General features: G+C 45.2%; 2 long non-coding RNA genes across 2 annotated transcripts; one reads left to right on the forward strand and one right to left on the reverse strand.

Annotated features, from left to right (window-relative positions):
* Positions 1 to 1,102: 1,102 nt before the first annotated feature.
* LOC114603211 (uncharacterized) lies at positions 1,103 to 4,786 on the reverse strand. Its single transcript, XR_003708072.2, has 3 exons — positions 4,050 to 4,786; positions 3,618 to 3,766; positions 1,103 to 1,940 (listed from the first exon to the last, which is right to left on the reverse strand). It is a non-coding gene; the product is annotated as an uncharacterized LOC114603211 (long non-coding RNA).
* A 4,799-nt stretch (positions 4,787 to 9,585) lies between these two features.
* LOC114602447 (uncharacterized) lies at positions 9,586 to 13,248 on the forward strand. Its single transcript, XR_003707913.2, has 3 exons — positions 9,586 to 10,323; positions 10,607 to 10,755; positions 12,427 to 13,248. It is a non-coding gene; the product is annotated as an uncharacterized LOC114602447 (long non-coding RNA).
* The last annotated feature ends 2,694 nt before the right edge of the window (positions 13,249 to 15,942 follow it).

Consider the following 15,942-nt stretch of genomic DNA (forward strand, 5'->3'; position numbering starts at 1 on the left):
AACCCCCTAAACCCTAGAAGCTGATAAATGGTAGGATTTTGATGAACTGGGATATGGATGAAAGTACAAACTGCAGAACTGTGTCAGACAAGGAATCCCAGGGCTACCTTACGCAAACCAGCCTGGATGGCCTAGCAAAGCGCAAATCTGTTAACATGGCAAAAGGTGTTCACTGGTCATCTGAGAGGAATCCTTTCGCCTGGAGAGAGAGGTGTTGCCAACTAATGCCTCTCCAACTTCCTGCTCATCCTCAAAACCCCTCAACACATCCTCTTGTTTTTCCCTTGTCAGAACAGGGAAAGGCAGTACCTGCCTACTATGTAATAAAAAATTGCTTATCTGCTGGTATGCTGTTGTTCATAAAAATGAAGTCCTTATGAATTAATTCTAAAGAATTTCTCGTGTGCAGGAGAATTGATGCCTCTTTCTCAGGGGAAGAAACAGGTTCTAGAAATCAGATGGTGGGTTTTGGCACACCATTAATTAAAACTCTGCCAATGGAGAGTTTTACTGAGCAAACAGAACAAAAGCCGTGTTAAATTTGAGGAGAAAGAGACATAGAGGTTGTGGTCATTCTTAAGCCAGCACTTGCACTGGGGAGGGAGACACGCAAGCAAACATACAGTGGAAAAATTCCCTTTGTACTAAGCAGCCAAGCAGACCATGTGCTACCTCCATGAAGATTATACCTGGTTTGTTTCCTTTTTTATTCAACAAAATTTCAATAGCTCTTGATTGCAGTAAAACCTTTAAGGGTGTCTGTGTGTGTGTGTGTTTGTGTGTGTGTGTGTGTGTGTGTGTGTGTGTGTGTGTGTGTGTGTGTTTGTATTCATTAGAAACCAGTTGAAAAGAATTTTTAAAAAGCATTTAAAATGTCTGGATAGGCTGGCCTAAGGAATGCAATGCCTCCACCACCACCATCTCGATTTACTGACTTTACTCATAACAGAGTTAACCCTTAAATTACACACTGAATGAACTCTGCTGCAAACCTCTGACATTTTCCGCAATCACACATCTCTCTGCCAGGCGAGCAGGAGGCATGATCACAATTCAAGGACAGAAATGACACATTTAAGAAAAAATATACAAAGGAGCGAAGTGCCGTGCAATGCCCTCTTTATTAATTATGTGAAAACAAAACATCAATTGAAGTTTTTTTTAAGATTTTCTCCTCTTGCCACAATAGATTGCTTATACTTTAGAAATTAAATTACTTTTCTTATACTTTAGAAATCATACTTTAGATTGCTTATACTTTAGAAATTGCATTTCACTTGTGTTATATGTGATTATAGCAAAGAGTGCCAAGGCCGAAAAGAAATGAAAACATCAAAGTTATTAATAGCCTTTTCCATCATTCTGGTAATCAATCAATCAATCAATCAATCAATACTTTGATCATTGGTTACACAACAGAAATTAAAACAAAGAATGTTTCATTATTTGCAGTTATATTAAGGATAGTTTCCTATGTAGGATTGTACAGTAAAGAGTGTGTAGATTGCTTGATGTCATACAGATTCTGTTAAGCTCCTCTTTCCACCACTATTGTAATGTGTAGGTTCAAGTTATGTGGTTACGGCTATGTATGTTCTTTCCCTGAAATGGGCTCCAATTCAACCCCTTCCAGAGCCTTTTGGGATGGGGGGCAGAGTGGACTTGTGCATGAAATCAAGACTTCCTGCCCAACCCCCAATCCCCCTCCCTAAAAACCTGGAGCTGAACCGAATCCATAAGCATCAAGGTCCTCAGATATGTTGGTGGGTGGGGTCCAAAGGAACTGATTTTTAGATCAATCTGGGATTCTGCATTCTGGCTTGAGGTGCCAAGAAGGAAGATCTGCAATGAGGACTACTCTGTTGCACTGGCTCCTTGTCTTATGTGGCTTCACTGAACGATGGCACGTTTTCCTGCATACCTGTCTGAAGCAGCAGACCCTATTTGTAGAAAGAAGAGAGGTTAAGGCCTCACTGCTGCAGAAGTGGCTTTCTACCCTCCCTACATTGATTTGCTTATCAGTAACTTTCCTTGAACATCTTTTCAATTTGCTTCAGGAAGGTCAGTGTGGTAGATTGGGGCGGGGGGCGGGGACTGCTCATCATTTTCCTTGGGCTGTATCTAATGCTATGGGCAGGAATGGGCTAAAGCCTCAGACCGAATGAGGCACAGGACTCCATAACCTCAATCAACCTTCACCTCACCTGCCAGCTTCTTAATTACAACAGACCCAAGGGGTCAGTCAGCTCCCTTCCTCTCATCTTTTGCCCTTGCAGAACTCATCTCTGTAGAGGAAGGCTTCTGCCTGTAATTGGCTCTGGAACTACTTACCCATCGCCATGGGTCCAACAAATGAAATAGGCTCCCCCACCCCCACCCCTTAATCATATGCTGTTCAAATGATCATGAAATCATAGAACCGTACAGTTGGGACAGAATGGGTCATCTCGTCTAAACTCCTACAATGCAGGCATGTAGCAAGTCACTTGGAGATCTCTTTTTTTCCTAACAAGCAATGAATAAAATTAATTAAACTATCACCATCATGTGTGCTTTTCTCATAGGGTGACCCAAAGTGGAGTACATTAAAAGGAACCTGGAAGATCCAATTTAAAGTAAAAATACAGCTTCCCAGATCCCTCCCCACTGAAACAGGTCACAGTGCCACCCTTAAGAAGCCAAATGTTTCTGCCTGGCACCAAAAAACAGGTAAAGATTATGCCTCCTTCGGGAGAGCATTCCACACGGTGGTGGGGGAGAGTCACTCCTGAAAAAGCTCAAAGAAGAGATCTCAGAATTTATTGAAGAAGCCAAACTGATTTTCACCAGGACTACGGATTATTTATTGGGAGTTCCAAAAAATAATACACAGGGGTTCAACATGTGGAGCCATATGTGACTCCTGCTATTCCTACTTAGAGCATGTCTGTTGGGTTTTTTCCAATGATAGTCAAAACCACTGCTAACCCTGTGCAGGTGCGGCCTTAGAGACCAAAAAACAGGTAAAGACGGCCAGACATGCCTCCTGGGGAGAGCATTCCACACATGGGGGTGGGGGAGAGACACTCCTGAGAAAGCCCAAGCAAGAGATCTCTTTTTTTTTCTAGAAAAAGCCAAACTGATTTTCACCAGGACCATGGATAATTTATTGGGTGTTCCAAAAAAAATACATGTGGAGCCATACATGACTCCTGTTATTCCAACTTAGAATATGTCCATTGGGTTGTATCCAATGATAGTCAAAACCATAGCTAACCCTGTGCAGGTGTGGCCTTAGAGCAGTGTTTCCCAACCTTGTGCGTCCAGCTGTTTTTGGCCTACAATTCCCATCATCCCTTGCCACTGGTCTTGCTAGTCAGGGATGATGGGAGTTGTAGGCCAAAAACATCTGGAGCCACAAGGTTGGGAAACACTGCCTTAGAGTACTGAGCATGCTCAGAAGAGCTGCCTGGCCAATCAGGAAGTAAACCCGTTTAACGCAAATAGTTGGTTGAATAATGGCCATTTGCCCTGATAAAATAAAAACAAGATCACACAAACACACACACACACACAGACAGACACACACACACACACACACACACACACACACACACAACATTTAGTGTTACACCTACTAATTTCTGTTTCCGTCCTTATCCATCTTGGGCTCATCTGCACCCATGCTGCCTGCACTGTTGGCTCCAGAGCCTCCCGATGCGCTCCTGCTGCTGCCCTTGGTGTTACCGGAGGACGTATGGCGCTTCAAGATGTGCTGGACATTGGCCTGGTAAAATTTAAAAATAGTTTACTTGTTTTCCCGTCTAGAGATTCTTCATCCCTTCCTCCATGTCCTTTGTTTTCTGCCCCTCGAATACCTTTTGAGGGGGCTCAGAGTCTGAATGCAGTTAAAAATAAATAAATGCTGGGCATTTCTCTTGGTAGGGCTAAGCCCTGGTTGCCCTCTTGGACCAGCCTCCACAGAAAGCACCATTACTCAAGACCTGGTGGTAGCTTCCAAGTGTCAAGACCTTCTCCCACCCACTGCTTTCAGTGTTAATTCTACTCACATCATCTAGGACGCCAGCCTGGTCCTCAATGTGGCTCTCCTCGTTAGCCAAAATTCTTGTAGCACAAACCAGGATCATTACAGCTAGCAGGATAGACCATTTCATGATGGCTCAGAATCAGGGTGTCTCCCTTTGGTCAGCAGAGAGGAATAGAAGTGAGGAAGAGTTGCCTCTTGTCTTGGCTCTGCTCGAGATGGTCTCTCTGCTTTCTTTATATAACCCTTTTTAGGCTCTGTTGGGTGATAAGATCTATCTCTGGACCAAAACAAAGTGAAGCTTGGAAGAGCAACTAGCTTTTTATGATGGCATGGAGAACACTAAGCTCCTTGCCAGGGTTGAGTGGACTTCCTTCATTCTCCTTCCTTGACTGTTCTGCTGGTTCATTCCGCTCTGGGTCTCACCCTTCCCGCATTTGACCATTCCTGATCCCACTGCTGAAATGGAATCACGCACCATTAAGAACATAAGAAGAACTCTGCAGCACCAGGCCAGAATCCCACCTAGTCCAACATCCTGTTCTCAAGACCAAAGAGCAGGATCTGAGCACAAGAGCCCCCTCCCCTCCTGAGCTTTCCAGTAACCAGTATTGCTGCCTCCAACTGTGGTGGCAGAGCATAGCCACTTTTTCTAGTAGCCATCAATAGCCCTCTCTTCCTCCATGAATTTGTCTAAACCTCTTTTATATCAATCTACGTTGGTGGCCGTCATTGTCTCTTACTGGAGCAAGTCCCATAGTTTCACTATGTGCCTCTTGGTGAAATACTTTCTTTTATTGGCCCAAATCTTTCAACTTGCCCGAGTTTGTGTTCCTTACAGCTCTCTACCTTTGGACCCTGGTTTGCTGTATAAACACAAGTTGAGGATCTAATATTGTATCTTTAAACAATTCCCAAGCATTTTGGAGTTATTTGACCCTCTTGAATTTGCCTTTCTGCCCTTTTCCCCAACCTCCTCATTTTAAGGAACTTTCCCCTTTTTAAATCAGATGAAATCTGTTGATGGTGGTGGTGACCTGGCTTGCCAGTACAACATGTGAAAAGGATCTAGGGGTCTTGGTAGACAACAAGCGAAACATGAGCCAAGAGTGTGACGAAACAGCAAAAAAGAAGCTAATGCTATCCTAGGCTGCATCAACAGAAGTATAGTGTGCAGTTGAAGGGAAGTAATAGTACCATTTTATTCTGCCTTGGTCAGACCACACTTGAAGTATTGTGTCTTGTTATGGGTGCCACAGTTGAAGAAGAGTATTGATGAACACGGAGGTGAGTGGGAGGAGTGCCCAGTGCAGACAAGGGACACATGAGTCACCTGTACAAGGTGTGTCAGGTAGTGCTGGGCCTCCATTTGCAATGATAGGATCTTGGAAAGGGACTGGAAAAGAGCCCCAATGCAGGGCTTTGACACTCCAACCATCAGTTTATGACCTTCTGATATGCAGTGGTACCTTGCATTACATACACTTCCGGTTACATACGCTTCAGGTTACAGACTTCGCTAACCCAGAAATAGTACCTCGGGTTAAGAACTTTGCTTCAGGATGAGAACAGAAATTGTGTGGTGGCATGGCAGCAGCAGAAGGCCCCATTAGCCAAAGTAGTATCTCAGGTTAAAAACAGTTTCAGGTTAAGAACAGACCTCCAGAACAAATTAAGTTCTTAACCCGAGGTAACACTGTAAGTTGATTGACAGGTGGGCAGACACACCACTTATTACATTTGGCCCACCGGGGATTGTGGAGAAAAGTATCTGACCTTTCCCCCCACCCATTTCATCAGTGGCGTAGCGTGGGTTGTCAGCAAGTAATTTGCGCCCCCTAACCCTAACCCCCAGATGTTGCGCCCGGTGCGGCCGGCCCCCCTGCACCCCCCACGCTACGCCACTGCATTTCATGAGGGAAGCAGACCCCTTTAATCCCCATTGATTGCAGAAAACCTAAATTTCCTGGGATGTGCTTGAATCCATCCCATAAAACACTCTTCCACTCAGTCTGGAGAAGTTCTGCCTCTGAATGGAGGGATGGAATTGGATGGGGATGTGGGATACTGTGTCCCTGCCCGTGTTTGCAAGTGTGGGAGAGCAGGTTGAAGCGGGTATAGGGGTGTTTTTAGTGGGTGAGTATTTCAGTGACTATTCAGTGAAAAAAATCTTGTTCTATGGTTGTTGATGTTTCATGTCTTCTATATACTGTAGTTTTTGATGTATTTATTTGGCAGTCTTTGTAAACCGCATCAGAATCCCTCCTGATACAAAAAGTGGTATAAAAGTACTGGGGGAAGAATCGTACCCACGAATCCTCACTAATCCAGCAGTTCAGATTGCAGGGTCAGGGGGCACTCTTGCTGCATTTCAAATATTACAAGACATGGGGAAATGAATTAACAACCCCCACCCTGCACTTAAGGATGGAGTTGCATGACCAATGTCTCATGCTGTTGGAGAACCAATGTGGTGGTGAGAAATGTTAGGTACCATGGGGAAATAATCCCCTGTGCCCGGAAGAGTCTTGGGAATAAAGTTGAATTGGCTGTACCTACAAATGAGGCATGCATCTGCTGAGGAGGTCCTGTTCCCAACAGCAATGCAATTTAACAGATGAACCATAACGCAGGTAAAATTAATGGTCAGGGTGAGCTTGGCCCGTTAGGGACAATCTGGGGCATTTATTACTAAAGTCATTGCAGCCTCATTAGGCCAAGAATGGTGCATGTTCCTTGGTATGTGGTGCAAAACGAACTGAACTGGAAAGTGTGTCCACTTTGTAGTAAAGAAAGGGCATTAAACAGAGCTCAGAACACATTTTCTTCTTCCTTATCATGAGACAGAGGAGCAGAGGCTATACTGAATGAGAGCACATAGTACCTGCATCTGGCTACATGTGGCTCCTTGATGCTCCTGGCCTCCTCATGGCCCTGCCTCTGCTGCTGCCAACGTACTTTGCCCCTCAGGCATCCTTGCTTGCTTCTCTGGCGCTGGATGTGAAGAGACTTGAGAGTGAACAAACTGTCAGGTCTACCGGCGGACAACAAAGCTTCCAATAAGAAGTAATGAGTCTCTGGCAGGTTTTAGCCATTTATTTACAACAACACAGAGAGAGAGGTATTGTGCCAAACTCTCTCAAAGGAACGAGTTGTTCACTCTAAATCTCCTCCTCCTCTGCAACAGGAAGTGCACCAATTCTCCGATCTCCATACTCCTTGCTTCCATTGCACCTTAACCCTTTTGTACCTCCTAGTCTGAGGGGAGGGAAGGAGATCCCCCCATGCTCTCAAAAGAAGAGCCTTCCAAACAACCCTCCTGGTTGCTCAGCAACTATCTTGGAGCTTTCTATTTCCTCCTCCTACTGAGAGTCTTCTGCATTTACAGTTCTCTCTGCTGGGGGTGTGAAAGAAAGGAAGGTTATTCCCTTCTCCCTCTGATAAAGGCTGCTCTGTCTGATAAATACTGTTGCATGACATTCACGGGTAAATATTGGGGCCATGAGTGATGCCCCCATGCCCTGCTGCATTGGCTTTTGCTGGTATTTAAATAGCTACACTTGAGACAAGGATATTACACCACGTGGAGTCTTTGACTGAGCAGGCTTCTTCATATGTCCCAAAAGAGGCAGAGGAGCAAAGGGGAGGGTCAAGGGCAGGAGCCCTCCTTCACTCCAAGGTCCTTACCGATCCACTGTCTACATGCTCACATTCAATATGGCCTCTGCTGCTCTGTCTCATGATAAGGAAGAAGAAAATATGTTCTGAGCTCTGCTGAATGTCCTCTCTTTGCTACAAAGCAGACACGCTTTCCAGTTCATTTAAGCACCACATGACAAGGAACATGCACCATTCTTGGCCTAATGAGGCTGCGATGACTTTCGTAATCAACGCTCCAGATCGTCCCCATCTGGCCAAGTTCACCCTGACCATTAATTTTACCTGCGTTATGCTTCATCTGTTAAATTGCATTGCTTTTTAGAACAGGACCTCCTCAGCAGATTCCATGCCTCATTCATTCCCAAGACTTCCGGGCACAGGGGGTTACTTCCCCATGGTACCTAACGTTTCCCACCTCATTGGTTCTCCAACAGCATGAGACGTTGGTCATGCAACTGTATCCTTAAGTGCAGGGTGGGGGTTGCTAATTCATTTCCCCCCTGACTAGTTATATTTGAAATCCAGCAAGAGTGCCCCCTGACCCTGCAATCTGAACTGCCAGATTAGTGAGGATTTGTGGGTATGATTCTCTCCCCCCCCCCTGAACTTTTATACCTCTTTTTGTATCAGGAGGGATTCTGATGCGGTTTACAAAGACTGGCAAATAAATAAATCAAATACTACAGCATATAGAAGACATGAAACATCAACAACCATAGAACAAGATTCTTCTCACTGAATAGTCACTGAAATACTCACCCACTAAAAACACCCCTATACCCCCTTCAACCTGCTCTCCCACACTTGCAAACATGGGCAGGGACAGAGTCTCCCACATCCCCATCCAATTCCATCCCTCCATTCAGAGGCAGGACTTCTCCAGACTGAGTGGAAGAGTGTTTTGTGGGATGGATTCAAGCACACCCCAGGAAATCTAGGTTTTCGGCAATCAATGTGGATTAAAGGGGTCTGTTTCCCTCATGAAATGGGTGGGGAAAGAAGGTCAGATATTTTTCTCCACATTCCTCAGTGGGCCAAATGTAATAAGTGGTGGGTCTGCCCACCTGTCAATCACCATATAACAGGAGGTCATCAACTGATGGTTGGAGTGTCAAAGCCCTGCATTGGGGCTCTTTTCCAGCCCCTTTCCAAGATCCCTTCATTGCCCGTGGAAGCTCAGCACTACCTGACACACCTTGCTCCTAATGCGCTACAGGTGACTCATGTGTCCCTTGTCTGAACTGGACACTAGCATATGGCTATCATATCTCCTGTCATTCTCTTATCCAGGCTAAACATACCCAACTCCCCCAACAGTTCCTCATATGGCTTGGTTTCCAGACCCTTGATTATCTTGGTCACCCTCCTCTGCACACATTCCAGCTCATCAATATTCTTCTTCAACTGTGGCACCCATAACAAGACACAATACTTCAAGTGTGGTCTGACCAAGGCAGAATAAAATGGTACTATTACTTCCCTTCAACTGCACACTATACTTCTGTTGATGCAGCCTAGGATAGCATTAGCTTCTTTTTTGCTGTTTCGTCACACTCTTGGCTCATGTTTCGCTTGTTGTCTACCAAGACCCCTAGATCCTTTTCACATGTTGTACTGGCAAGCCAGGTCACCACCACCATCACCAGATTTCATCTGATTTAAAAAGGGGAAAGTTCCTTAAAATGAGGAGGTTGGGGAAAAGGGCAGAAAGGCAAATTCAAGAGGGTCAAATAACTCCAAAATGCTTGGGAATTGTTTAAAGATACAATATTAGATCCTCAACTTGTGTTTATACAGGAAACCAGGGTCCAAAGGTAGAGAGCAGTAAGGAACACAAACTCGGGCAAGTTGAAAGATTTGGGCCAATAAAAGAAAGTATTTCACCAAGAGGCACATAGTGAAACTATGGGACTTGCTCCAGTAAGAGACAATGACGGCCACCAACGTAGATTGATATAAAAGAGGTTTAGACAAATTCATGGAGGAAGAGAGGGCTATTGATGGCTACTAGAAAAAGTGGCTATGCTCTGCCACCACAGTTGGAGGCAGCAATACTGGTTACTGGAAAGCTCAGGAGGGGAGGGGGCTCTTGTGCTCAGATCCTGCTCTTTGGTCTTGAGAACAGGATGTTGGACTAGGTGGGATTCTGGCCTGGTGCTGCAGAGTTCTTCTTATGTTCTTAATGGTGCGTGATTCCATTTCAGCAGTGGGATCAGGAATGGTCAAATGCGGGAAGGGTGAGACCCAGAGCGGAATGAACCAGCAGAACAGTCAAGGAAGGAGAATGAAGGAAGTCCACTCAACCCTGGCAAGGAGCTTAGTGTTCTCCATGCCATCATAAAAAGCTAGTTGCTCTTCCAAGCTTCACTTTGTTTTGGTCCAGAGATAGATCTTATCACCCAACAGAGCCTAAAAAGGGTTATATAAAGAAAGCAGAGAGCACCATCTCGAGCAGAGCCAAGACAAGAGGCAACTCTTCCTCACTTCTATTCCTCTCTGCTGACCAAAGGGAGACACCCTGATTCTGAGCCATCATGAAATGGTCTATCCTGCTAGCTGTAATGATCCTGGTTTGTGCTACAAGAATTTTGGCTAACGAGGAGAGCCACATTGAGGACCAGGCTGGCGTCCTAGATGATGTGAGTAGAATTAACACTGAAAGCAGTGGGTGGGAGAAGGTCTTGACACTTGGAAGCTACCACCAGGTCTTGAGTAATGGTGCTTTCTGTGGAGGCTGGTCCAAGAGGGCAACCAGGGCTTAGCCCTACCAAGAGAAATGCCCAGCATTTATTTATTTTTAACTGCATTCAGACTCTGAGCCCCCTCAAAAGGTATTCGAGGGGCAGAAAACAAAGGACATGGAGGAAGGGATGAAGAATCTCTAGACGAGAAAACAAGTAAACTATTTTTAAATTTTACCAGGCCAATGTCCAGCACATCTTGAAGCGCCATACGTCCTCCGGTAACACCAAGGGCAGCAGCAGGAGCGCATCGGGAGGCTCTGGAGCCAACAGTGCAGGCAGCATGGGTGCAGATGAGCCCAAGATGGATAAGGACGGAAACAGAAATTAGTAGGTGTAACACTAAATGTTGTGTGTGTGTGTGTCTGTCTGTGTGTGTGTGTGTGTGTGTGTGTGTGTGTGTTTGTGTGATCTTATTTTTATTTTATCAGGGCAAATGGCCATTATTCAACCAACTATTTGCGTTAAACGGGTTTACTTCCTGATTGGCCAGGCAGCTCTTCTGAGCATGCTCAGTACTCTAAGGCAGTGTTTCCCAACCTTGTGGCTCCAGATGTTTTTGGCCTACAACTCCCATCATCCCTGACTAGCAAGACCAGTGGCAAGGGATGATGGGAATTGTAGGCCAAAAACAGCTGGAGGCACAAGGTTGGGAAACACTGCTCTAAGGCCACACCTGCACAGGGTTAGCTATGGTTTTGACTATCATTGGATACAACCCAATGGACATATTCTAAGTTGGAATAACAGGAGTCATGTATGGCTCCACATGTATTTTTTTTGGAACACCCAATAAATTATCCATGGTCCTGGTGAAAATCAGTTTGGCTTTTTCTAGAAAAAAAAGAGATCTCTTGCTTGGGCTTTCTCAGGAGTGTCTCTCCCCCACCCCCATGTGTGGAATGCTCTCCCCAGGAGGCATGTCTGGCCGTCTTTACCTGTTTTTTGGTCTCTAAGGCCGCACCTGCACAGGGTTAGCAGTGGTTTTGACTATCATTGGAAAAAACCCAACAGACATGCTCTAAGTAGGAATAGCAGGAGTCACATATGGCTCCACATGTTGAACCCCTGTGTATTATTTTTTGGAACTCCCAATAAATAATCCGTAGTCCTGGTGAAAATCAGTTTGGCTTCTTCAATAAATTCTGAGATCTCTTCTTTGTGCTTTTTCAGGAATGACTCTCCCCCACCACCGTGTGGAATGCTCTCCCGAAGGAGGCATAATCTTTACCTGTTTTTTGGTGCCAGGCAGAAACATTTGGCTTCTTAAGGGTGGCACTGTGACCTGTTTCAGTGGGGAGGGATCTGGGAAGCTGTATTTTTACTTTAAATTGGATCTTCCAGGTTCCTTTTAATGTACTCCACTTTGGGTCACCTTATGAGAAAAGCACACATGATGGTGATAGTTTAATTAATTTTATTCATTGCTTGTTAGGAAAAAAAGAGATCTCCAAGTGACTTGCTACATGCCTGCATTGTAGGAGTTTAGACGAGATGACCCATTCTGTCCCAACTGTACGGTTCTATGATTTCATGATCATTTGAACAGCATATGATTGAGGGGTGGGGGTGGGGGAGCCTATTTCATTTATTGGACCCATGGCGATGGGTAAGTAGTTCCAGAGCCAATTACAGGCAGAAGCCTTCCTCTACAGAGATGAGTTCTGCAAGGGCAAAAGATGAGAGGAAGGGAGCTGACTGACCCCTTGGGTCTGTTGTAATTAAGAAGCTGGCAGGTGAGGTGAAGGTTGATTGAGGTTATGGAGTCCTGTGCCTCATTCGTCCTGAGGCATTAGCCCATTCCTGCCCATAGCATTAGATACAGCCCAAGGAAAATGATGAGCAGTCCCCGCCCCCCCCCCCCCACCTACCACACTGACCTTCCTGAAGCAAATTGAAAAGATGTTCAAGGAAAGTTACTGATAAGCAAATCAATGTAGGGAGGGTAGAAAGCCACTTCTGCAGCAGTGAGGCCTTAACCTCTCTTCTTTCTACAAATAGGGTCTGCTGCTTCAGACAGGTATGCAGGAAAACGTGCCATCGTTCAGTGAAGCCACATAAGACAAGGAGCCAGTGCAACAGAGTAGTCCTCATTGCAGATCTTCCTTCTTGGCACCTCAAGCCAGAATGCAGAATCCCAGATTGATCTAAAAATCAGTTCCTTTGGACCCCACCCACCAACATATCTGAGGACCTTGATGCTTATGGATTTGGTTCAGCTCCAGGTTTTTAGGGAGGGGGATTGGGGGTTGGGCAGGAAGTCTTGATTTCATGCACAAGTCCACTCTGCCCCCCATCCCAAAAGGCTCTGGAAGGGGTTGAATTGGAGCCCATTTCAGGGAAAGAACATGCATAGCCATAACCACATAACTTGAACCTACACATTACAATAGTGGTGGAAAAAGGAGCTTAACAGAATCTGTATGACATCAAGCAATCTACACACTCCTTACTGTACAATCCTACATAGGAAACTATCCTTAATATAACTGCAAATAATGAAACATTCTTTGTTTTAATTTCTGTTGTGTAACCAATGATCAAAGTATTGATTGATTACCAGAATGATGGAAAAGGCTATTAATAACTTTGATGTTTTCATTTCTTTTCGGCCTTGGCACTCTTTGCTATAATCACATATAACACAAGTGTAATGCAATTTCTAAAGTATAAGCAATCTAAAGTATGATTTCTAATGTATAAGCAAAGTAATTTAATTTCTAAAGTATAAGCAATCTATTGTGGCAAGAGGAGAAAATCTTAAAAAAAACTTCGATTGATGTTTTGTTTTCACATAATTAATAAAGAGGGCATTGCACGGCACTTCGCTCCTTTGTATATTTTTTCTTAAATGTGTCATTTCTGTCCTTGAATTGTGATCATGCCTCCTGCTCGCCTGGCAGAGAGATGTGTGATTGCGGAAAATGTCAGAGGTTTGCAGCAGAGTTCATTCAGTGTGTAATTTAAGGGTTAACTCTGTTATGAGTAAAGTCAGTAAACCGAGATGGTGGTGGTGGAGGCATTGCATTCCTTAGGCCAGCCTATCCAGACATTTTAAATGCTTTTTAAAAATTCTTTTCAACTGGTTTCTAATGAATACAAACACACACACACACACACACACACACACACAGACACCCTTAGAGGTTTTACTGCAATCAAGAGCTATTGAAATTTTGTTGAATAAAAAAGGAAACAAACCAGGTATGATCTTCATGGAGGTAGCACATGGTCTGCTTGGCTGCTTAGTACAAAGGGAATTTTTCCACTGTATGTTTCCTTGCGTGTCTCCCTCCCCAGTGCAAGTGCTGGCTTAAGAATGACCACAACCTCTATGTCTCTTTCTCCTCAAATTTAACATGGCTTTTGTTCTGTTTGCTCAGTAAAACTCTCCATTGGCAGAGTTTTAATTAATGGTGTGCCAAAACCCACCATCTGATTTCTAGAACCTGTTTCTTCCCCTGAGAAAGAGGCATCAATTCTCCTGCACACGAGAAATTCTTTAGAATTAATTCATAAGGACTTCATTTTTATGAAGAACAGCATACCAGCAGATAAGCAATTTTTTATTACATAGTAGGCAGGTACTAGGGACGGGTGGCGCTGTGGGTTAAAGCCTCAGCGCCTAGGACTTGCCGATTGAAAGGTCGGCGGTTCGAATCCCCGCGGCGGGGTGCGCTCCCGTCGCTCGGTCCCAGCGCCTGCCAACCTAGCAGTTCGAAAGCACCCCCGGGTGCAAGTAGATAAATAGGGACCACTTACGGGCGGGAAGGTAAACTGCGTTTCTGTGTGCTGCGCTGGCTCGCCACATGCAGCTTTGTCACGCTGGCCACGTGACCCGGTAGTGTCTCCGGACAGCGCTGGCCCCGGCCTCTTGAGTGAGATGGGCGCACAACCCTAGAGTCTGTCAAGACTGGCCCATACGGGCAGGGGTACCTTTACCTTTCCTAGGCAGGTACTGCCTTTCCCTGTACTGACAAGGGAAAAACAAGAGGATGTAGTGAGGGGTTTTGAGGATGAGCAGGAAGTTGGAGAGGCATTAGTTGGCAACACCTCTCTCTCCAGGCGAAAGGATTCCTCTCAGATGACCAGTGAACACCTTTTGCCATGTTAACAGATTTGCGCTTTGCTAGGCCATCCAGGCTGGTTTGCGTAAGGTAGCCCTGGGATTCCTTGTCTGACACAGTTCTGCAGTTTGTACTTTCATCCATATCCCAGTTCATCAAAATCCTACCATTTATCAGTTTCTAGGGTTTAGGGGGTTCCCCCCAAATCTATAGAAATATGTTCCTGAATATGCAGCATCCCCTGAATTGACCTGATGCTTTGCAAGGGTCACCAACCAACCTGAAAATACCTGGCCCAGAAGTATCCTGAGCAGTAAAGTCTAGCTGCTCATTCACCAAGGAATTGGTCCATTCTAGGGAGTCATAGAATCATAGAATCATAGACTTGGAATAGACCACAAGGGCCATTGAGTCCAACCCCCTGCCAAGCAGGAAACACCATCAGAGCACTCCTGACATATGGTTGTCAAGCCTCTGCTTAAAGACCTCCAAGAAGGAGACTCCACCACACTCCTTGGCAGCAAATTCCACTGTCGAACAGCTCTTACTGTCAGGAAGTTCTTCCTAATGTTTAGGTGGAATCTTTTTTCTTGTAGTTTGGATCCATTGCTCCGTGTCCGCTTCTCTGGAGCAGCAGAAAACAACCTTTCTCCCTCCTCTATATGACATCCTTTTATATATTTGAACATGGCTATCATATCACCCCTTAACCTCCTCTTCTCCAGGCTAAACATGCCCAGCTCCCTTAGCCGTTCCTCATGAGTCATCGTTTCCAGGCCTTTGACCATTTTGGTTGCCCTCCTCTGGACACGTTCCAGTTTGTCAGTGTCCTTCTTGAACTGTGGTGCCCAGAACTGGACACAGTACTCCAGGTGAGGTCTGACCAGAGCAGAATACAGTGGCACTATTACTTCCCTTGATCTAGATGCTATACTCCTATTGATGCAGCCCAGAATTGCATTGGCTCCACCCTGAAGCCCCCTTTCTCCCTGACAGCAAGGGAGCTATCCTTGTGGGAGTGGGACAAAGCTAGAACACTCCCGGAGGCCTCATCCACCAACCTCTCTGCCTCCCATTAGTTACCTTGGCCTCAAGGGAAATAATGCAGAATAATAGCTAAAGGAGCTGAAAGCCAAGACCAAAAAGCCCAATGAAGAGATATATGAACCTTTTCCTCAATTTTGCCTTTTAGTCTGCTCTCATTTTAACTTGCTCCTCCCGTTATTTCTCTCCTTTGAATCCTTTCTTTCCCTTTGTCAAATAAAGCATTTTTCTTTCTTCCCTGCACTGCCCCTTACTCTATTTCCTGAATTGTCTGCATAGGTGCCAACTATGCAAGGTCCTGGATGCCTGGGCACCCACAAATTTTAAATGAAGGGGACACCCCCAATATTCTATTGCATGGTGTGTACATGGTCCACAGGGTGTGCAATTGATGTCAGCACGCTGC

The sequence above is a fragment of the Podarcis muralis genome, chromosome 7 (genome assembly GCF_964188315.1).
Source record: "Podarcis muralis chromosome 7, rPodMur119.hap1.1, whole genome shotgun sequence".
Taxonomy (NCBI): Eukaryota; Metazoa; Chordata; class Lepidosauria; order Squamata; family Lacertidae; genus Podarcis; species Podarcis muralis.